Source organism: Engraulis encrasicolus, chromosome 2, assembly GCF_034702125.1.
Source record: "Engraulis encrasicolus isolate BLACKSEA-1 chromosome 2, IST_EnEncr_1.0, whole genome shotgun sequence".
Classification (NCBI taxonomy): Eukaryota; Metazoa; Chordata; class Actinopteri; order Clupeiformes; family Engraulidae; genus Engraulis; species Engraulis encrasicolus.
This window is the reverse complement of record NC_085858.1, coordinates 9,195,497-9,217,489: the sequence shown is the minus strand read 5'-3', so window position 1 is coordinate 9,217,489 and position 21,993 is coordinate 9,195,497. Positions and strand designations below refer to the sequence as shown.

The 21,993-nt window shown below is 41.6% G+C and overlaps 2 long non-coding RNA genes across 2 annotated transcripts; both read right to left on the bottom strand.

Moving 5' to 3' along the window:
- Positions 1-9,548: 9,548 nt before the first annotated feature.
- Positions 9,549-13,407, bottom strand: LOC134467566 (uncharacterized). Its single transcript, XR_010038634.1, has 3 exons — positions 13,283-13,407; positions 11,507-11,625; positions 9,549-9,642 (listed from the first exon to the last, which is right to left on the bottom strand). It is a non-coding gene; the product is annotated as an uncharacterized LOC134467566 (long non-coding RNA).
- Positions 13,408-15,426: 2,019 nt separating this feature from the next.
- On the bottom strand, positions 15,427-18,347 carry LOC134460524 (uncharacterized). Its single transcript, XR_010037107.1, has 4 exons — positions 18,268-18,347; positions 17,717-17,854; positions 17,308-17,428; positions 15,427-15,906 (listed from the first exon to the last, which is right to left on the bottom strand). It is a non-coding gene; the product is annotated as an uncharacterized LOC134460524 (long non-coding RNA).
- Positions 18,348-21,993: the final 3,646 nt, after the last annotated feature.

Genomic DNA, 21,993 nt, shown 5'->3' with positions numbered 1-21,993 from the left:
GCTCTGAAAATAAACAGCAATAAAATTATTTCGAATAGGAACTTCAGAGACCCACTTACATTCACAATACAAAATATTGATCTTTTCTGGAGATCTAGTCAAGGTGGTAGGTGTTTGTCGTCCAGATGGCCGCCTTCTCTGTGAAATGCTGGGGGGAACCCTGGAGTCTGTGCATACATGCTGCATTGGTGGTCTGACAAATTCATGTTGGTTCCTGACAGCATCTGAAATGGCATAAGGGAGAACATTACTATTTTGCACAACGACATGAAATTAGCCACCATATCTTTATAGAGAAATATAACATGTCCTACTCTAAAGCTTGAGCACTTAGGCTACGAGTTATCACAATAGCCTCCCAAACCAAAACGGATGTCGCTTCGTCCCAAGAGCTGTCAACTAACACACGAAAACACTTTGCCGTGTAACATTAGCCAATCTTTATTTTCAGATGTGACTTCCAATTATTTAAAACACGACTAACTGTCAGTCACCTTAATGAAATTGTTAGCCAATGAATGTTCCTACTCTAAAGCTTGAGCACTTAGGCTACGAGTTATCACAATAGCCTCCCAAACCAAAACGGATGTCGCTTCGTCCCAAGAGCTGTCAACTAACACACGAAAACACTTTGCCGTGTAACATTAGCCAATCTTTATTTTCAGATGTGACTTCCAATTATTATTTAAAACACGACTAACTGTCAGTCACCTTAATGAAATTGTTAGCCAATGAATGTTTGATACAATTTCGATCCCACATCTTCAAGAATAACGAATGCAGGCAGCCAACTAAAATAGTCAGTAGGCACAGTTTGCAACTCATCGGAGTTTTTTTTTTCCTTTGACATAAAAACGAACCTGCTATACCGCCATGTGCTCATTCCTTTTTTGTATTCAAACATGGGCAGAAGTTTTTTTTTTTAAAATCACTTCAGGAGACGTGGCGTGGGTGGACTGCGTACCCCCGTGTACCATGCCCACTACACCCCAGACAACAAGCTAGTTCTAGCAAGAAGTTCTAGCCAAAGCAAGATGCACAAGCAACGTCAGATTACACAGACTGACAATATATCTGCCAAGACATTGAACGATTAAAGCAGCCTAGAATCAAACGCTTTTGTAAAGTCGAGCTCATGTTGGAGGCGAGGTGCTGTAGTTTTAGCATACAGTAGTAGACCTACCTACGGATGTCATGGAGTCTGAAACACCACATTATTAACACACACGAAAAAAAAACAAATGTGGAAGCGGAGGATAAAGTAATATACGTGCCAACATTTGACATATATTTCCTCCAAATCACGTACCTTTCGTCTGTATGAGGATTCCCAAGACTGTTGTACATCTGGCGGGTAAATCCCATTACCTGGTTACGGTACGGTCGGAAAACGTGCCACACACATGGCAACAGCTGATGAGGAACGAGCCGTCGTAAAAGCTATTTTTTGCGCTTGCGTCGATGCGATGAGATGATTGGATCAATGATGGCACAGCTCAGCAACCGATTGGCTCTTGTTGCCAAGTAGGCGGGAGATAAGCAGGCATTCGACATTTTGGCGTTACGATTTCACACCGTTTATTCCTATGGAGACATTCGTCAGTGTTCTATCTCCTTGTTAGAGTACCTCTGGTGCAGTATAATAAAGTACAGTAGAGTATAGTACAGTACAGTACGGTACAGTAGCATACAGTACGGTGCAGCACAGTACAGTAGTATATAGTACGGTGCAGTATAGTAAAGTAAAGTACAGTGCAGTACAGTACAGTAGCATACAGTACGGTGCAGTCTAGTTAAGTACAGTACAGTACAGTAGCATACAGTACGGTGCAGTCTAGTACAGTACAGTACAGTACAGTACAGTATAATACAGTAGCATACTGCACGGTGCAGTAGAGTACAGTACGGTATATCACATTACAGTACAGTACAGTACAGTAGAGTAGAGTACAGTGCAATACAGTATAGTACAGTATAGTCTTGATGACTTTTAGGCTACTTTGACTTTAGCCCTCCAAAGCCAATAGGATTTCCACATGCTGTTGTTTTACGTTTTTGAAAGACTATTTTAGTAGCCTATGTGAGAGAGGGAAGGCAGGCAGACATGTTTTAAATAAAGGACCACACCCACAAATAAAAAATAACCAGAAGCAAACAATAAACTAGACTGCCTGTGCAGTCGCCTTCGACTACTTAAGGTATATCCCCGAAACGCGACGCTTCCAGTCCCCAATCATTCCTACCACTCCCGTCCACCTTTTCATGAACGTTTATGATAAATACAAAATATAAAATAAATATATTTAATTTCTATACATAGATCAACGACGTGCATAGGCTTAAAAACTGAAGGAAAAAATGGGGCAAATGGTAACACTGTTTTAATGGTTCACTATTACAGTGGATATACCACATTAGGTACAGTGTAATAACCAGTGTAACAATATTTAATACCACGTCATACCAGTGTGACACCATGTACCAATTTTGTACTTATATCATGTAGGCTATTTGTGTGTAGGTCTAAGTGGTATTACATGGTACTGCATATTTGTACACTGGTATTACACTAGTATTACATGGTATTACACATTGTTACACTGGTTATTACACTGTACCTGGTATTGCCTATTTTTACACTGGTATTACACTAGTATTACTTGGTATTAAATATTGTTACACTGGTTATTACACTGTAGGCCTACCTGATATGGTAGATTCACTGAAATGGTGAACCATTAAATTAAGGAGTTACCGGGCAAATCAATCCACACAGTCAGAAGTTATGGGCCAAATAAAAAATCCACCATTTTGAAAGTGTTGACCTCCAAACTCGAATCAGTTCATGAACCTACCCTGCAGCATTCACACACCAAATCTGGGACAAATCCATCCACCCGGTCAGAAGTAATGGGCCAAACAAAAAATCGGCCATCTTGAATTCGGCCATCTTGAAATTGTTGACCTCCAAACTCGAATCAGTTCATGAACCTACCCTAGAACATTCACACACCAAATCTGGGACAAATCCATCCACCCGGTCAGAAGTTATGGACCAAAGAAAAATTCGGCCATCTTGAATTCGGCCATCTTGAAAGTGTTAACCTCCAAACTGTAATCAGTTCATGAACCCACCCTAGAGCATTCACACACCAAATCTGGGACAAATCCATCCACCCGGTCAGAAGTAATGGGCCAAACAAAAATTCGGCCATCTTGAAATTGTTGACCTCCAAACTCGAATCAGTTCATGAACCTACCCTAGAACATTCACACACCAAATCTGGGACAAATCCATCCACCCGGTCAGAAGTTATGGACCAAACAAAAATTCGGCCATCTTGAATTCGGCCATCTTGAAAGTGTTAACCTCCAAACTCTAATCAGTTCATGAACCCACCCTAGAGCATTCACACACCAAATCTGGGACAAATCCATCAACCCGGTCAGAAGTAATGGGCCAAACAAAAATTCGGCCATCTTGAATTCGGCCATCTTGAAATTGTTGACCTCCAAACTCGAATCAGTTCATGAACCTGCCCTAGAGCATTCACACACCAAATCTGGGACAAATCCAAACATCCGTTCAAAAGTTATCGCGTTAACACGAAAGACCTTACGCGGCGGCGGCGGACGCGGCGGACGCGGCGGCGGACGCGGCGGCGGCGGTGCACGCAAAACCATTACATCCCCGACGCTCCGCGTTTCGGGGATATAATTAAGTGGTTAGGTAGCCAACATGTCATCTAGATTAAAGCCAAAAGTAGATGAAAAACAGACATGTTACCATTTTGCTCTTTTAAAATATAAAGTATCTGTCAATATACTGTATATATGATATATTCATAAATGCCCTTATCACTCCATTGTACACTTAGGACTGAGATATACATATCTGAACATCAGCATACACATTTTATTTTGTAATGGCCTATAGTAAATCATCCAAGCTATCACTGACACTTGATATGTACATGTATTATTGACTTGATTGATATAAATATTTCAGTTGGACTCCTAGGCTTAAATCATTTAGGGGGTCCTAAGGAAGTAGTAGTAGTTTGAGTGTGTGTGCGCATGTGTAAGTGGGATTAAAATTATTGTTTGCCATCTATCTTTGTCTGAAGAGCAGACTGAGTGTCTGAACCTGCTAATGCTAGCATGCTAACATTGGGAGAGTTATGTGTGACCCAGTTCAAGGGATTATCTCTTCTCCCCTAAATGTTCTAACCACAATTTTCTTTTTGGATTTTATAGATTTGACCCACTGCAAGTTTTTAAAACTCTTAATGAATGTTGGTTCAATAGCTAACTGCCCAGAAATTAGCTCTCAATTGTAGAGTGATCTCATTCTGACCATGGTTTTTATGATTTTCCTCTTTTTGAATCTAAATAAGACATATATAACATTGTTTTCATGGTAAGTTTTGCACATATTTTCAAAGTTCAGTTTGTATACATCACACACAAATAGGTGGATTGGCCCATAACACCATTATGTCCAGGCAGTACAGCATTTTACTACTATTGGCTCGTTTTGGGCAGCCATCTTGGATTTACCCCATAAAAATGACCTTAATGACATTGAAATTTGGGGCACCCCTTCTGAAATGATGGAGAACACCCTAAGGAAGGTCTACACCGATTTTGGTGCTTCTATCCAGCGCGTAACGATTAGGCCCTTTTTGGACGCTAAGAGACCCAGCTATTAGGGAGTAAACCAACCTTTGAATTACATTGCTCACCCACAACAACTTGTACTTCCTGATTTGGCAGTCGCGGACTGATATCTAACACCAATGTTACCGGTTCTCACTGTCAAGTTTGTTTTGAGCGCAGCTGTCTGCTAGAACTACGATCAGACGAACCCTGATCATAAAAAAGAATGGCAATGTTCGGAGAAGCCGACGCTTTTGATGACGAGAACGAGCAAATTCAGAAGCATACCTGTATGAGCCGGAATATACTGCATTAGAGTTTAGATGGATTTGAAAAGGTCCGAACGAGAGCGCGCTTCGTATGAGGCAGCCACTGAAACTGTAGAAAGCCGGAACACAATAACAGGGGATTGGTGTCGTGTCAGTGCCGAAATTGCAAGGCATTGGAGACAGAAAAAGAATATTTGCTGCCGAGTTGGGACTTAGTTTCACCACAGATGCAAGAGATTGAGATTGCATCGTTCCATATAGTCTAGATGCCACAGCACATGATCTCGAGATGTGTGCATAACGAAGCACCAGGACATGTAATCTCAATCGTGGAGTGCTAGAAACATTCTTCTCAGTCGAGAAAAAAATAGGCTACCTGGACCTGCTGGACCCAATGGCCAGTTGTCAATGCGGTAAGTTATCAAAACGAAGCTGCCGCGTAAGTTTATGTAAATAAACAGTGTAGCCTAACTATTGCAATGAAGGCAACTATTCTGCAACTATTGCAGAAGGCTCTTAAGCCAGATACATAGTCATACTGTGCAGACTTGGGGTAAAGCATAGACGTACTGTCAGCGGGGGGTATATTCCTCATAGTCGTCCTGCGTGCGAATGCAGGAAAGGGCGTGGTGTTTTTTTCCCGCCGAGAATTCAATGACGTCGATGACGTCAACAGGGTTGGGGAGTAACGGATTACATGTAACGGCGTTACGGTAAAAGGATACAAAATAAAAGTAACTGTAATCCGTTACAGTACAAGAAAAAAACGATGTAATCAGATTACAGATACATTCAATGAGAATGGGGATTACTTAACAGGATTACAATTTGTGCGAGGTTGAGTCTTTGGCCCTTTTTATTTAATTAATTATTAACACACATGCTTAGCTGACAACCATTTAAACCCGGAGTAGACTGTTCATACATTACACTCGCATAGGCTACATTGCATCCAAACGCGCATACATTTTCAATCAAACCACACGAAATCCAAGTTTTGTCAACATCTGTTGTTTCTTTATTTTGTTTTGCCTAATTCCATTGTTTATCCTTATGAGTTAAAACGAGTGGGTTTTCAGTGTTTTAAGAGCACTTAGCAATGTTTCTTGAGCATTTGAAAGTTTCATGTCTTACCGGTCTCGCAGCACTTCCGTGTTTGGCAAAGGGTTGCGTGCTGTTTTTATCATTGGGCACGTTTGCGTGTGTGCATCCTCTCGCCATCACATTGACAGTTAATCTCTAAAAACTTCATAATTGTTGCCGTTTGTATGTTGACATGCATTTGTATTTGTTTGTTATTTTTAGATGCGTCCCAGCATCTCTAGAAGAGGGTATGTCTGTCCGTCCGTCTGAAACGCATTCTTCAAATTGTTCCCTCCTGTGTCCACAAGGTGGCAGTGTTGACTATTTGGCCCCGGAGCACGCAGCTGATTGCATTGCGAGACAAGTGCAGTGCCAGGAGAGAGGAGTGCACTGCAAGTGCTCGTACATTGACATACCCTCTTATAGAGATGCTGGGACGCATCTAAAAAGAAAAACATCATCTCCTGCGTTACTGCGGTATCTGTGTGCCTATCCGTAAGACCCTTGACACTCTATCAACATTTTAACATTTGGTTAAAAAAGTGTATGTTCTCACGAATAAAATGTTTAACATGGGTCAATGCTCATTTAAACCTTAAGTAATCCAAAAGTAATCCAAAAGTAATCAGTTACGTTACTTTGTAAAAGTAATCCAAAAAGTTACAGTACAATTACATTTTAATCAAGGTAACTTGTAACTGTAACGGATTACATTTATAAAGTAACTTACCCAACACTGGACGTCAATTCACCTCCGTGACAACAGGAGGCGAACTAGCTCATTCAGTTAAACACAGTCCCTAGAATGAATCACAAAGCTAGCCAGCTGGCTATCTAAAACGTAATATTCCACTAGTAGTCTACATCTAAAAGTTGGGGCATAATTAGATGGTACAATATCAGATTCTTTTTTAGTCAAGTATTACATGAGATTAAATGCCAAACAAATGCCGTTTTAAAAGACAATAGACAGCCTGAATGGCCATTCACACCTGGGGCCTAGTAGTAGCTAGCCAGCTAAATCAGTCATTACAAACTCAAAGCTAGTTGACTAGCCACCTGAAACGTAATTCTACCACTAACAAAAATGCTTGCTATTCATTTTAAAAGTTGTGGCGTAATTAGACATGAATACAAGATTCTCTCTTTATTCGTGTTTTACAGTTCAGGTGGTTAAAATGCCAAACAAAAGCCGTTTTTAAATACAATAGATAGCCTATCTAATGGGCATATTAACAGCTATCTTAGCAACTGTCAGCCAAACCCATTCAAACTCTACAGCAGTGTTTCTCAACCTTTTTTTAGGCGAGGCACCCTTTCAGTTCATGAAAAATTTCCAGGCACCCCAAACCAATAAGCCGTAGTATGGCATCGTATCCGATACCACAAAAGTTAAGAAAAGTAACATATTTGGAGACGTCACACGACCTACGTTCGAAATTGCAGCTGACTGAAGCGACCTACAGTATATTTACTTTATTGTGCATAAATGGCAGATGAAAGATTCCACTGACTAGCATTGACTTATCAATTTAAACAAATATGTAGTATATTACACAATTTATTTATCAGCCACGTTACCACGGCACCCCTGAGGGGGGCCTGCGGCACCCCTGTTGAGAAACACTGCTCTACAGGACATTAGCGAACCCTGTTTTAATGAGCTAGCTGCCACACTACAAACGAACAAAGAGGCTTCTTTGCTACTACCACACTACAAACTTATATCATTTTCATGATGGCCTTTTATGGATATTTTTTAATGATTTCTTGGGAGTTGTACTACTGAAATAAAACACAGTTTCTCCTCCCTTTCAAGTAAACTCCAGTGATTTCCTGCCAAGTCAACCGCATCGTGTTTTTCCTTTTCCTTCAAACCTCCGCGGTAGGGTAGAAGAATAGAACACCACTGACCTATCAGGGCCAAGTACTCGCTGAACTGCTGCAAGCACATTGACCAATCACAGTGCAAGAGCATAGCTCAGCTCATGGACATTTCAGCCTGGGAGAACCATGCGTGTACCGCAGCCAGGGGTTGTTTTATCACTGCACAGGGGGGCGTGGTGGCTACTTTTCTGTGCTGCACCTCCGTGGAGGTGCTACTATGAATCCCCCTTAAGTCTTCTGTCTCAGTTTAGCCTGGTCCTGAGGATAAATAATCCAGACACAATTTATTACAGAAGAACATGAAAATAAGAATCTCAAATAAGGGTGGGCGATATATATTGTCTGCGAAATTATCGTGAATGTTGTTTTGACGATGAGTAATTTTGCAATATCGAGATATTTGTATGAAGTCGCTAAACTCAACAAAGCGCTCTGACAGGACTTCTCCGGACAGCGACTACAGCCAATAGTAATGTTGTTGTGAACTGGAGAATAAGTCTGTGAACCAATGAGCAGACAGTGCTGAGAGGGGGGCGGGCTGCAGCGTTTTGGCAGATGGAGAGAGATATCTTGTGTCACTCGTGCAGCGCTGCAGCTGCTGGGCAGTGGAGGGGAGTTGTAGGCTAGTTATCCAAATGGTGGATTTACATGAGGAATTCAACCATTAAACCAGCCATTGCATGATGCTGAGGGCGTTTTGGAACTATGTGCTTTAATCAGCAACTGTCTGTGATTATGGAAAGCCAAATAGTTAGGAAGAGAAATAGCTTTGTCTCTGGTCTGAGAAATCGCGTTAGCATGCTAGTTAGCGAACTAGGCTAAGCAATGTTGTTCTCTACAAGTAGAGTGGCTGTTACTCACTACTCAAACACCCACCTGCATGTATAGATATCATAACTGCTTAGGTGGACAAGTAATGACTCGTGCAGTGAGTTAAATTACAATGTGTGAAATTCAACACATGCAATTTGCAGCTGCCATAGTTAGGTTCTGCTTCCTATCTACAAATGCACTGTTTCCAGTCAAAAATGGCTGTCATCTAACAGAATCATTGGCAATACATCATATTTTTTTTAATTCACATGGATATGTTTTCATGACAAGTGATGAAGTATTACTTTACAGTCCAGCATATGCATATTTCAAAAAGTGAAAGCTCTTTCACAGCACAGCATTTCTCCCAACTCTCTGTCCCTCCCCAGTTAAAAAACAAATGCAGCACTACTACCTCCAGTGCAGAATTGAAATTAGTCTGGAATCATGCACAAATCATAGACAGCATAAATGTGTAGCTTTGTTATACTGCCATGCTTTGTGATGTAGACAATGTTCTGCTTTACTCACCCTGCCCTGCCATGCCAAATTCCCATATTACGGTACACATTGATTACACCCCCCCCCCCCCCCCCTTTGCAATAGGCCCTACTTGTTTTTGCACCTGTTTTTGGAAATTATCGTCAAGTTATCTTTATCGTGAAAATTCTAAAAATTATCGAGATAACTTTTTTTGCCCATATCGCCCACCCCTAATCTCAAATATACTCTACGTCAGAGACAAGCTTCAACCACACACGAACACCGCTTTCCTAACTGAAAGGATAGTTCCTGGTAATGGTTTATTATGTGGGGGGCAATCGCCACTCCGTCACACCGCCATTCCGACCGTAGGCTAACGTGATTGCGACGCCTCTGATGTCCCCGCACCTTATCTGCCTTGTGCTGGTATTGTTTTAGGTTATAACCCCTGTAAAGAACCCAGTAGCCATGGTTAGATAATTGTTTTGAATTGTTGTCATCCATACAAGATATGAGAATTCCATTGTTGATTGTTGCTGCTGTTATGTTTTCAACATTCTGAAGAGCAGTCAGAGCTTAATGAACCCGTAAGTGCACCAATTCCTTACGGTGGTACCAGTTTTATGTATATGAAGAGAAACAAATAAACCACATGAACTTGGACCAGCAGTTGTTGGAAGGCCATTATTACAGGAACATTACAACCCCCCTTTAGCGTGTTTTGTTTAGCAACCACTCGTACATCATCTTTCATGTCTTTTTGACATTGCAAGTGTTTACAAGCGCGCAATCTAACGTGCAAACTAACCCCACTGACATTTCAGACAATCTTGCAAAATACAAGCGCAAGGAGTGGAGAAAGTGAGCGCAGCAACGGGTGCAGACTCATAGGCTACATGATTGATTTTTCCCCTGAAATGGGCCAAAATACCTATTGGACAATGAGAAGTCAATGCCGGAATGCCGGTGTGTCGGAATGAAGGAGTGTAACCGATTATGTATTCCAATAGCAGCAATGACAACTTTGGGAGTGCGGCAGGCACTGTGTCCCTAAATTCAATGACCCAAATCGCTACTGTTATAATCCCCTTCTCCTATTGAAGAAAAACACAAAAGACACCGATAAGTAAGAATGTACACAATCTTGACTATGCGTGCCACCAAGGCAGGAGGGCCCGTGGTTCCAATTTGCTCAGGGCCCACGGATACTTTGAAATGCTGGGCAGGCAGACACAGAGCCGTCTAATAAGAGAGTTGTGTCTCTGTTTCTGTGTTCTATGGCCACCTTCTAGAACTAAGTAACTACTTCTATTGGAACTAAAGTCAATGGTGATTTACATGTAAAACGCTCCGTGAGGCTCCATGAGAGCCACCATTGCTGTGGTTGGACCATTGAGGTCTATGGGAGTGACGTAACTCTCATATTAGACGGCTCTGGGCAGGCAGGCGTACATTGGCTATCCATCTGATACTGTGATGAGGCAGCCCAAGGCTCCCTATTCATCCTGCTGAATTGAATTGAGAGCCACTGTGTTTCATGGCTAGTCTGAACAATGCCTTCCCTCTAAAACTGGCATTGCCACTGAAATAATAAACCACTAGTCATTTGAACGAAAGAGATAAAATCTATGTATAGCGTCAATGCTTGTACTCTGGGACATTAGGGTGGTAATTTCAATGATAAAGACACTTCACATGGCACTTCACATGGCGAGAGATAGCAGCTCATCCTAAAAATAAAACAGTAAATAAATAATTCTGCTCAAAAAATGCACCTGTGCAATTTGTATGGGCTATGAGAATCGTGTGCAATTAGATGAGAGCGCTTTTTATGCTTATGAATGCAACTGAGGAGCACTTTATTGAACACTATGTAGCCAATTTGATCTATTCAAGATCCACATCACATCAATCAAAATATATAGGCCTACAATTACCACAAGATCACAACTACAGTCAACTCAAAGCACAGTAGGCCTACATTCAAATACCATACACAGTGTACGCACATTGCCACATTCACACACTAGCTTCGGAGGCTCTGGAGGCTGGCCTTTTAAACATTTTGTACCTTAGATGTTCATTGTTGAAAGCTATTAGCCTGTTGGCCTATTGACAAGTATATCACACACCTTTTCATGAGTACAATATTTTATTAGAACAGCCCCTAAAGTACCATCACTATCAACTTCATGCCTTGGCTCTTCAATTTCACATGTACTGTATATGCAGCCCAAATTAAGAGTAATCCTGTAAAGTTGAGCTCAAACTCTAGGTAGATCAAAACTTTGTGTTGATTGTCATTCACTTACAGCATGATGTTCATCCAGCACCTCATCCGTTCCATCTTCCATCAGAGGCCCATACTGTGTGACTTGTCTGTGGACATGCAGGAGCAGTCAGGAGTCCATCTGACATCTTCAGTGTCCTGCTGCAAAATGAGGCCTCTCATGCTCAGGTGAGTCTAATAAAAGCATCACCATGGAGACATGGCATACAATTCAATTATGACACATGAAACGTTGTATGTCACAGACCAGTGATCAAATTGGAACACAGTGGCAGGTTGAAATGTAGCAAATATTGAGATACTACAGTAAAAATAAGCTTATGATTAACATGATTTTGTCCTTGGTGACAAACAACATCAATAACATATTAATACACATTCCGGAAGCCTGAAGATATTGTCAAATTTATGAAAGAAATAACTTTTACCATTATTTAACATTGTCTGCACTAGTAGTAATTGCAGTTGAAGTGATGGGGAATCGACATTTTGGGGTACCAAACTAGTTCTCTGAATGAGTCAGGAATGTCATGACAGGTCGAACACCCCCACAACCCTAGTGATGATCACTCCATCACACTGCCTTCCCCATTTGGCGATTATGGCGATTATGCTTCACACATTCATTGGGCCTTTCTCAAAACCTAGTAAAGTGCACTTCCAAGTGTATCAGCCTAATTAGTCACGCCCAGTGATTGGATACTCTTTATTAGTCATACCCAGTGACTGGATATTCCGTAGAGCTCCCCAAAGTTCACGTAGAGTATCCAATCACTGGGCGTGACTAATTAGGCTGATACACTTGGAAGTGCACAGCACTAGGTTTTGAGAAGGGCCTATTGTGTCCCTCATGAACTTGCCCATCAAGCTTCTCACGTTCAGTGTACATCATCACCTGCCTTGGCCTTTGGGAAGTACTCCCTCTCGCTTCACACAGTCCAGGTGTCTCTCTCGCTTCTCCCGTTCAGTGTGCCCCATCATCTAGCTTCATCCATTACTTGGGTTCCTCACACCGCAGGTTACCAATCCTTTGAGTCCCCTCCCATGAAATGGCTGTGCCTCGACTGGTCTCATGGTAGCCCCTCCCACATCTTACACCATTTGTAGCAAAGGGGAGTAGAGTTCCCCGGTCGGGACTCAAACCCAGATGTCTTGGGATACCAAACTGGGACTCTGACTGCTATACTAAAGAACCTGGTTCACTGATGAAGTAGAAAGAACACACCCATAACCCTAGTGATGATCACAGCACACCAGTGAAACACCGAAAAAGCCCCAATCTATTATGGATGTGCATTCGTTGAAAGTGATTTTCCTGTCGCTTTCACATCTGAAACTTTTTCATCTGTAGTGTTTATTAGGCCGGCCGCACACCGGCTCCGACAAAGTGCGGCGCACTTTTGCTTCCGACAGATTTCGGACCCCCAAACCCAATTTCACACGAACATTGCATTGATAGTCAATGGGTGGCGCCGACAAAATAGAACTCGTCTCTAATTGCTATCCGACATATAACGGACATCGGCGCCAGTGTGCGTGGTTCTATTGAAAACAATGGGATCGAATTTTAGCTGAGCAGTGCTCAGCACTTTGTCGGAGCCGGTGTGCGGTGTACACAAATACCCTCTGAAGCACCAGCACTATTAATTTCAAGCCTATTTTTTTTTTACATCCATGTACTGTAGCCTAATTAAAGGGTAGTCCAGCCTCTCATTCCTGATTTCAAATTCCCCATTTTAAATTTGAGCATGTAAGGGTCATGTAAGTCAAAATGCTGTGTTGATTGTCATTCACTTACAGCATGATGTTCATCCAGCACCTCATCCGTTCCATCTTCCATCAGAGGCCCATACTGTGTGACTTGTCTGTGGACATGCAGGAGCTGTCAGGAGTCCATCTGACATCTTCAGTGTCCTGCTGCCAAATGAGGCCTCTCATGCTCAGGTGAGCCTAATAAAAGCATCACCATGGAGACGTAACATACAATTCAATTATGACACGTTCAACATTCTATGTCACAGACAAGTGATCAAATTGGAACACAGTGGCAGGTTAAAAAGCAGCAGATATTTAAAACACTACAGTAAATAATACACAAACAGCACCAATAACATATTCACACCTTCTTGGAGAAATATAAAATTAATGAAAAAAATACTTTTGTTACCATTTACAATTACCATTGTTTAGTATGGTCTGAACTTGTATGGATTGCAGTTGTAGTGAAGGGGAGAAGAGTTGCCCATGCTGAAACTTGAAGCAGAATGTTTTGAGGTAAAAAAAAAACAAAAAAAAACTGGGGCTCTGAAAGAGACAGGTTGAATGGCATGATTATCGGAAGTCATCCCAACCTTAGTGATGGTCTCTCCATCACAAAGCTTTCTCCATTAGGAAGCACACCCTTGCGCTTTCCACACTCATGGCGTCCTTCAACTGCTCATCATTCTTCTCCCACCCAGTGTGACCCAACATCTCTGCTTACCCCGTAAATGGGGAACCTCATACCAGCTGTCACCAATCCTTGGCAATTCCTTGCATGAAATGTGTGTGCCTCCGATGTTCTCATGCTAGCATCCCACTTCTGACGCCATTTGTATTGAAGGGGCGTAGAGTATCGCTGCCGGGACTCAAATCTCGTTATTTTGGAGTACCAAACTGGGGCTCTGACTGTCTGTCACACCAACAAGCTCATTGGGGTCAAGACACCCACAACCCTAGTGATGATGGTCATTCCATCACAGTAGTTATTTTCTATATGATCTGCTCCAAATGTACGATCCGCAACATGTCAGGTGTTCATTGTTGATTTTTTTCCACTCCGAGTTACATCAGAGCCCCATTGAACACACACACACACACACACACACACACACACACACACACACACACACACACACACACACACACACACACACACACACACACACACACCTTATTTTCAGTAATCTCTCTTCAAAGCATTGGGACAGCTGGCTAGGAGACAGTGCCTGTCCTCTTTCCATGTCCAGTCCTGGCCTGTTATCGCATTGACTGAAGTTGGAGGTGTGTGTGTGTGTGTGTGTGTGTGTGTGTGAGAGAGAGAGAGAGAGAGAGAGAGCGTGTGTGTGTGTGTGCGCGCGTGCGTGCGTCCACAGAGAGGACATGGTGCTCTACAGACAATTTAGTGGGCACCTCACATGTTTCATAGTGTAACAATATATTAATAATATTCATGTAGTTTTGTTCATTATGGCATACGCCTTGTCAAACAGCCTCTATTTTTGTCAGTGATCCCTTGATTTGACAGATCTGGTAGCAATCAGGCCTGGGTGGTTGTGAAATTTTAAAGTTAAAGTTTTTAATATGTAATATGATTAGTTTGATCAGGAAAATTTTAAGTTTGAGAAAGGTGCAAAAAGTAAGATACCAGTAATGGGTCAAATTATTTTGCACAGCACTATGTAATAACAACAATAACACACAGCACACTGTAGGTTGCCTTTTGCTGATGCTTTTAATGATTGATTAGTGAAGTGACAGGGATAGGTTGAAGAACAAGCGTATGAAGTACTCTGGTGGCCACAGGAGCCTCTAGGCTGGCTGCAGTCACACTAGTAGGGGGTATGGTGCACACAAGTATGGTGATAACATGACATCACACTCAGCATTACGCATTTATTCAGAGGTGCAGTACAGGGCATTGGCTACAGTCCCTCGAATCAAAGAAAGCACCTTGCATCAAATGTTTTCTTTATTTTTTTGTGCACAGACGCGTTTCGGCGTTTCAGTGTTGCACACTGAGGAAGGCACACGCCGAAACGCGTCTGTGCACAGAAAAATAAAGAAAACAATTGATGCAAGGTGCGCCCCCCTTTTCTTTGATTCTAAGTATTCATTTGGGACAGCACCCTTAAAAGTTATCAAGAAACCTGAGTGAAGCCTGCTACCTACTTGATTTACAGTCCCTCGAGCAATGGAGGATTAGGTGCCTTGCTCAAGGGCACTTCAGCCATGGATTCAGCCCTAATGATTCTTCTGACATGAGGTTCAAACCAACAAGCTTCTGTTCTGAGCCCATGGCCAAGTCTCTAAGCATTAACCACAGCTGCCCCGTTGGGTAGGACTGCACAGGTCCCAGTGCAGCCATGTACCTGTATGCACACCTACCACCACCAGTAATCAGAAGCACTTCTATGCACATTTTTTCTAATGTTTTTATATGACTTAGATGCCAACTTGCTGGAGGAAAGAAATGCAGTGCTAAACTACTATTTCTGAGAGAAAGAGAGAAAGAGAGAGAAATGCTTCCAATCTCCGAAGTAGACGATGTTCTTTGTCGTGCCCTGCTGTATTACTGAAGGCCGGCCACCTATATCTCTTTGGCACAGAGGAATGGCAATGGCTTGTGGCATAAGTCATCATTCCACTCTCCACCATTTTTTGCTGTTGGATAAGAGAACAGACATTTTCAGAAGAGAAACAGAAAAGAGTTTTGCTCTCTCTCTTTCTCTTTCTCTCTTCGACACACACACACACACACACACACACACACACACACACACACACACACACACACACACACACACACACACACACACACACACACACACACACTCACACACACACACACACACACACACACACACACACACACACACACACACAAATTGCACGCGCACACAGATAGTGTTTAATTGTTGGATAGTAGAGTATTGTGGTGCTATCTGATGGAATCAATCTTACATGAGCTTTTAAATCAATATAGTAGGCCGAGTAGACTGCTATCTAACCATCTATGGTACAGTGTCGCCTTGAGGCAACATGGACTTTTAAGACCAAAGACACAGAGGCAGCCCTGACACATTTATACTACCCTAAGAATCTGGCCCCCCTTCTCTAATCAATGAAAAGGAACATAAGTGGTGACATGTAGCCTGGTCCTGACCATCCCATAATACTACCATTTCATTTCGTATTCATTCACGGTCTGGCGGTTGTTTGATCTGACGCGATTGCAGGAAGTGGGAAGGAAATTTTCGGAAAAATCAGGCTATGTTGTTGAACAAACATGTTTCACATCTATCTTTAGCGATGCAGGACCGTTTAACAGACATGTCTGACTGAACATCCTACTGTAGGATAAAATTACAATGTAGGACAGTTTGTCAGAACACCGGCCAAATCCTACCACTCAACATCGCTCCACAGAAAACAGTTACCAGACGTAGTGCGGAGCCAAGTCTCTGTACGTAGGGTGGTGTGCTAGGCTAGGTGACATGCCCATCAGAAGGCTTTTTTGCTATCTTTTCTTTTTAGATAAAACATGGCAGGCCATGAACACAGGGGACAAAAGACCTTTTGGGCAATCATTTCAGGCATTAGACTTTTATATTTTATTTTCCCATGAAAAGGATTATAAGATGCAGATGTAAGAATACATCGTTCAGATACTATAGGCCTACATTTACATATTAATGCATTTTAGATGAAGTTCTAAAAAGTTACTTGGATTGACAACGACAATGATCTCCATGGGAATATTTCTGTTCCTCAAAAATACAATGCTACCTGAGGGCAATGGTTGATTACATGTTCCTGTACAGTAACCTCAAATATTTCATTTGTCAATGACAATTTAAAGCTCTTGAATCTTGATTTGGTCTACTAATGGTGCGGCGATGCTGTCAAGAAGCAACACATTTCTGAAAATATATATTTTTTATTTGAACTTAAATTAAATTTGTTCAAAGCTTTTTTTTTTACTCTTTTCGACCACAATGTGTACCAAAGACTGTTAGAGTCAGTAAAGAGAGAGTAAACAAAGAGATATTTGATTTGACTTACAGTGGTCATTGTTCACGCAGTGCTCGTTGTTGCCCTGGTTGTTTGGCTCACCAGCTCCCCAATGCGTGTAGCGTAGTGGTGAGCCATCAATCCAAGAGTAAGTGTTTCCAGCTCCAGGTTGCTGCAAGTGGAAACCCAGAATGAATGAATGAATAACATTTGTTGTTCCCCTGATGTGCGCACATCTCCAAATGTGTGTAGTCCAAACACACCCATCTACTGTGTACTAGGAACATTTACTTATTAGTGAACTAGCTACATGAAGTTATTACAAATCTTGTGTGCTGACACTTTACCTTGACCTTTTGGCATATCCCTAGCCTAACTCAGTAGAAATGACTCAAAGGCCATCAAATATTGTGGTAGCCTCATCATATTCATATTACACGGGAATCCAATCCACCATTACCCTTTTGTTTCCAAGGGCCCCGATCCAATATTTCTCACGAGACGTTATACCGTTCCGACGTGCAATGTAGTTCACATCGGCTTGAACATCACTGTCTTTGATCATTGCAAGATGAGCTCCATAGCCAATACAGGTTTGCTAAATGTAAACAGAAATTAAGATGGAGGCATCAGATTAGAAACAGTGAGTTTGTAATTGTGATAGCAAAAGCAATAGTATTTGTATAGTACATGATCATAAACAACTGCCATTCAATGTGCTTTAGAAAGATGAGGAAAAGGAAGATATATATTACAGATACAGTAGTATTTTATAAAGATACTGTAGATAAATAGTGCCAATCGAAGGCAGATGAGATTAAAACTGTTTTTTAAATAAAACATGCAAATGTTGGGTAAAGTTCTAATTTCAACTGAGGGCTGGTTCCAGCAATTTGGTAGCATAATACCCCAGATCAGGAAAAAATACAAAGTCAACAAGTTGGATATGGAATGAGAAATAGATCTGTACAATATTGAGGAATACTTAGAGATAAGTATTTGGCTACCCACCTCTGCTACAGACCAGCTTTGCTCTCCTCTGAAGAGCTTGTAGCAGTGTCTTCCCCTCTTTGCCCAGCCACTAGGGCATCCTGCAATTAATGAATGGAAGAAACTGTGTGTGATTTATTCCAGGGGCGGAGCACTGGTATTGGGACAGGGGCGGGAGATGTGTCAGAGCAGGCCCCCCTCTTACAAAAAAAACCCCCCAGCAATAAAGGCATTTACAATTTCAAAATGCCAGAGTAATCTTCAGTAACAGAGTCACACACGACAAGTAAGACTAAAAACCAATAGGCTATAATTTTATTTCATATCAAACATAAACTATAAATCATCTCTCTTTGAGTGATGAATTCCAATTCTGCACAGCACTGACCTGCATATGGCACTGTTTTGCGCATCATAAACAAATATCATACAAAACAACGAAATGTGCGTGTGTGCCCCCCCTGCTCCTTGGCCCTGCTCTCCCCCTCTCTGTTCTGCCACTCATCTATTTCCATTGTCTAACTACTTCAGCAGGGATTAGCCTGAAATGGCTGAATAAAATTGTTCTTTGACCAAGGGCCTCAGATATTCTAAAACCGCCATTGATCATGGTTGTTGTCATTTTACTGGTGGAGTCTGGTGACATTACTTCTTAGCATGTATCATTGAACTGGGGTAAGTTTCCAAAACAACCAACCGAGGGTGCGTTTCTCAAACAACCGACCAAGTTAGCATTAAACCAATATGGTGTGATACAAGTTTGAACTGAACAACATTAGAGTAAAAATTACTCCCAAAACTGTAGCATCAGCTTAGTCTGAACCAAGTTGATTTGCACCAACACAGTTCAAACTAGAATGGGCACTCGGTAGAGCGCAAACCTTCGCCTACGCCACTTATTTTTTTCTGGCCATCTTCAGAGTGTGGGGAATAACATTCTCCAAATTTTGGTGTTAGTTTCATTGAAACATTGAAACAATCGGACCGGAATATCGTAATATTACATTTTTGGCCCAGTCTTGACCTGTTATTCAATTCAGCATGCACACGTTGTTCTGGCATATAGTGCTTGGCAAAGAAAAATGTTTTTGACCTTTTCGTGACCTTGACCTTTGACCCAATCACTCACAAAAAGTAATCGATTGTTCCTTGGGTCATGACCAATCATCCCACTAAATTTCATAAAAATCGGCTTAATTTACGTTTTTGACCTTTTCATGACCTTGACCTTGACCTTTGACCTTTGATCCAATCACTCCCAAAAAGTAATCGATTGTTCCTTGGGTCATGACCAATCATCCCACTAAATGTCATAAAAATCGGCTCAGTTCTGTCTGAGTTATACGAAGTACAAACAAACATTTTGACCTTGACCTTTGACCCAATCACTCCCAAAAACTAATCGATTGTTCCTTGGGTCATGACCAATCATCCCACCAAATTTCATAAAAATCGGCTCAGTTCTGACTGAGTTATACGAAGTACAAACAAACAAACAAACAAACATATTCACAAATAAATAAATAAATAAATACACAGCGGTCAAAACATAACCTTCTGGCGAAGGTAACCATGATGGTTGTAGCTGCGTTCTGATAGTCCGAATTTAGAGAAACAACCCTAAGTTGGCTGACTGCATGAACAACAAGTGTCACACAAAACTGGGCAACTGGGAAACATGATACATGATAAGAGGTAGCATCACCATCAGAGCTCAGCTGGAACAACGGGGGGTTGGCGGGTAAAATTAGTGCAATTCTAAAATGGTGGACTGTTACTTGCTGCTCCTTGCATTTCTGACTACTTCCATAATGGCAGTATAATAAGCTTGTTGAATCAAAATAGTTAATCAAAATAAAATTCAGTAGCATTGTACTTAGATTGTTTTTTATGATAGGCATAAGGTATGCCTATCATAAAGAAGAAAAAAAAATCTATCTTGAGTCATGTAACATTAGCATAGGCCCTATCTAGGCTACTCACCCTCTGCTACAGATGGTGCGAAGGCAGCATAGAGAAGGCAGAAGAGGCCCAATGTTGCTCCGGCGTTGCTTAGCTTCATCTTGATGGAGAAGCAGAGGCTGTGGCTGCCAAAGCTCAGAGTGCAAGACCAAAGGTGTTGACCAGACAAGACACCCTAATGTCTTGTCGGAACATTAAGGCGACGGTACCACAGCTGGTTTTTATATCCTTCATTGACCCTGCCCCCATGCGATTAGAACACATCATCGTTCACCAGGCTGCTCCACAATATGCTTTGCAATTTTGCAATGAGGTTCAGAAGGTCAATGTTATGAAACGGCAGATTTCCAACGCAGATTAAAAACACCTCACATGCCCCAAAATTGTTGCATAGATCATACCAATCCTTTAATAATTGTATTTTTTTCTATTTAGCTTATGTCCTCCACACACTGGTCTTTATCCTGAATTAAAAGGTGATCCATGAGCTCCAAACACAGGTATGGTCTTTTTGGGAAGCTCTCAGACCTCAAACTTGTCGAAGCAATTTTTGTTATAACAATGGCGTCATGCAACAACTGGATTGTAGATTTTTACCACATATTGATTCCTTGCTTAAAAGAGGCTCATAGAATGGTGTTGAATCTGTGAAAACTAATCCAAACGTGTGCTCTCCCTGTAACAAATACCAACAGAGTTCAGCGATGGAACATTAGTAAACCTCCCTCCCGAAGCCTTATACATAGGCCTACTATGAGATAGCCACTGAAATATCAATGTAGCCCCATAATGCACACTGTTCTACCAGTGGAACACTGTAATTAATTAATCTTGAAACGTTAACTAACATAGTACTTCACAAGGTCTTTGGTAATGCACTACGACATGGTGATTGCCATTCTAATAACAGCAAATTTATAATGGGCTAAACCTTTATCTCAGTGGTTTTGTATCTGTGTTCGCATGCTGAACTGTTGCTTTAGTTGGGAACTTGGGAGGTTGCGGGTTCGAGCCCTGAGTGGTGAACTAGCGCAGAGAAGTACCACCACATTTGCACACCCATGTCCCCTGATTGACAGTGCAAATACTGTAGGAGAAACTGATTTTGTACGGTTGTTTTTACGGTCCAATGATTTCTCCTGGCAAGTGTAACAGTTAGAGCTACCAGTGTATGGGCAAGGTATTTCCTTCTGATGCAACCATAGTCAAATGATGTCATGGGACTCTGCTAGTTGCTGAGTGGGTAATCAATTAGTGTTGGATAGGCCATTGTTTTTATAAAAGCAGCTGAAATAGGTAGGCTCGTAGGAAATCTTATGTCTGTGTGGCCTTTAGTTTTTTAGTCTCTTTCCTTAGTCTTAGTCTCTAATTTCTTTCTTTAAGCCACTGCTTTTAACATGTCTTATATACAGTACCTAACATCTTTTAACATCCTTCTAAATTCTTTACTTATTTTTGCTTCATCCTTGTGTTGGACATTGTTGCCAGTGTTGCAACTGTACACTACGCCTAGATGTTTGGCTTATTATCCAATATGCCTTGTTACCTTCTTATTATTTAATGTTGCTGCAAACTGCATCTGCACCTTGATGTCTTTGTTTACTTTTTGCTACTTTTTAATGCATTGTCCTCTTCTTTACTCTGTGTAGGACAATGCTGTCAGTGTTGCAACTGTACACTGTGTCTTACCCTGTTCTTGTTTAAATTTGGATGGGTTATGTAAATCTTTCAGTTGTGGTTTATCTGAACATGTACGAATTTGTATTTACTGTTGCCGCTGTGCCG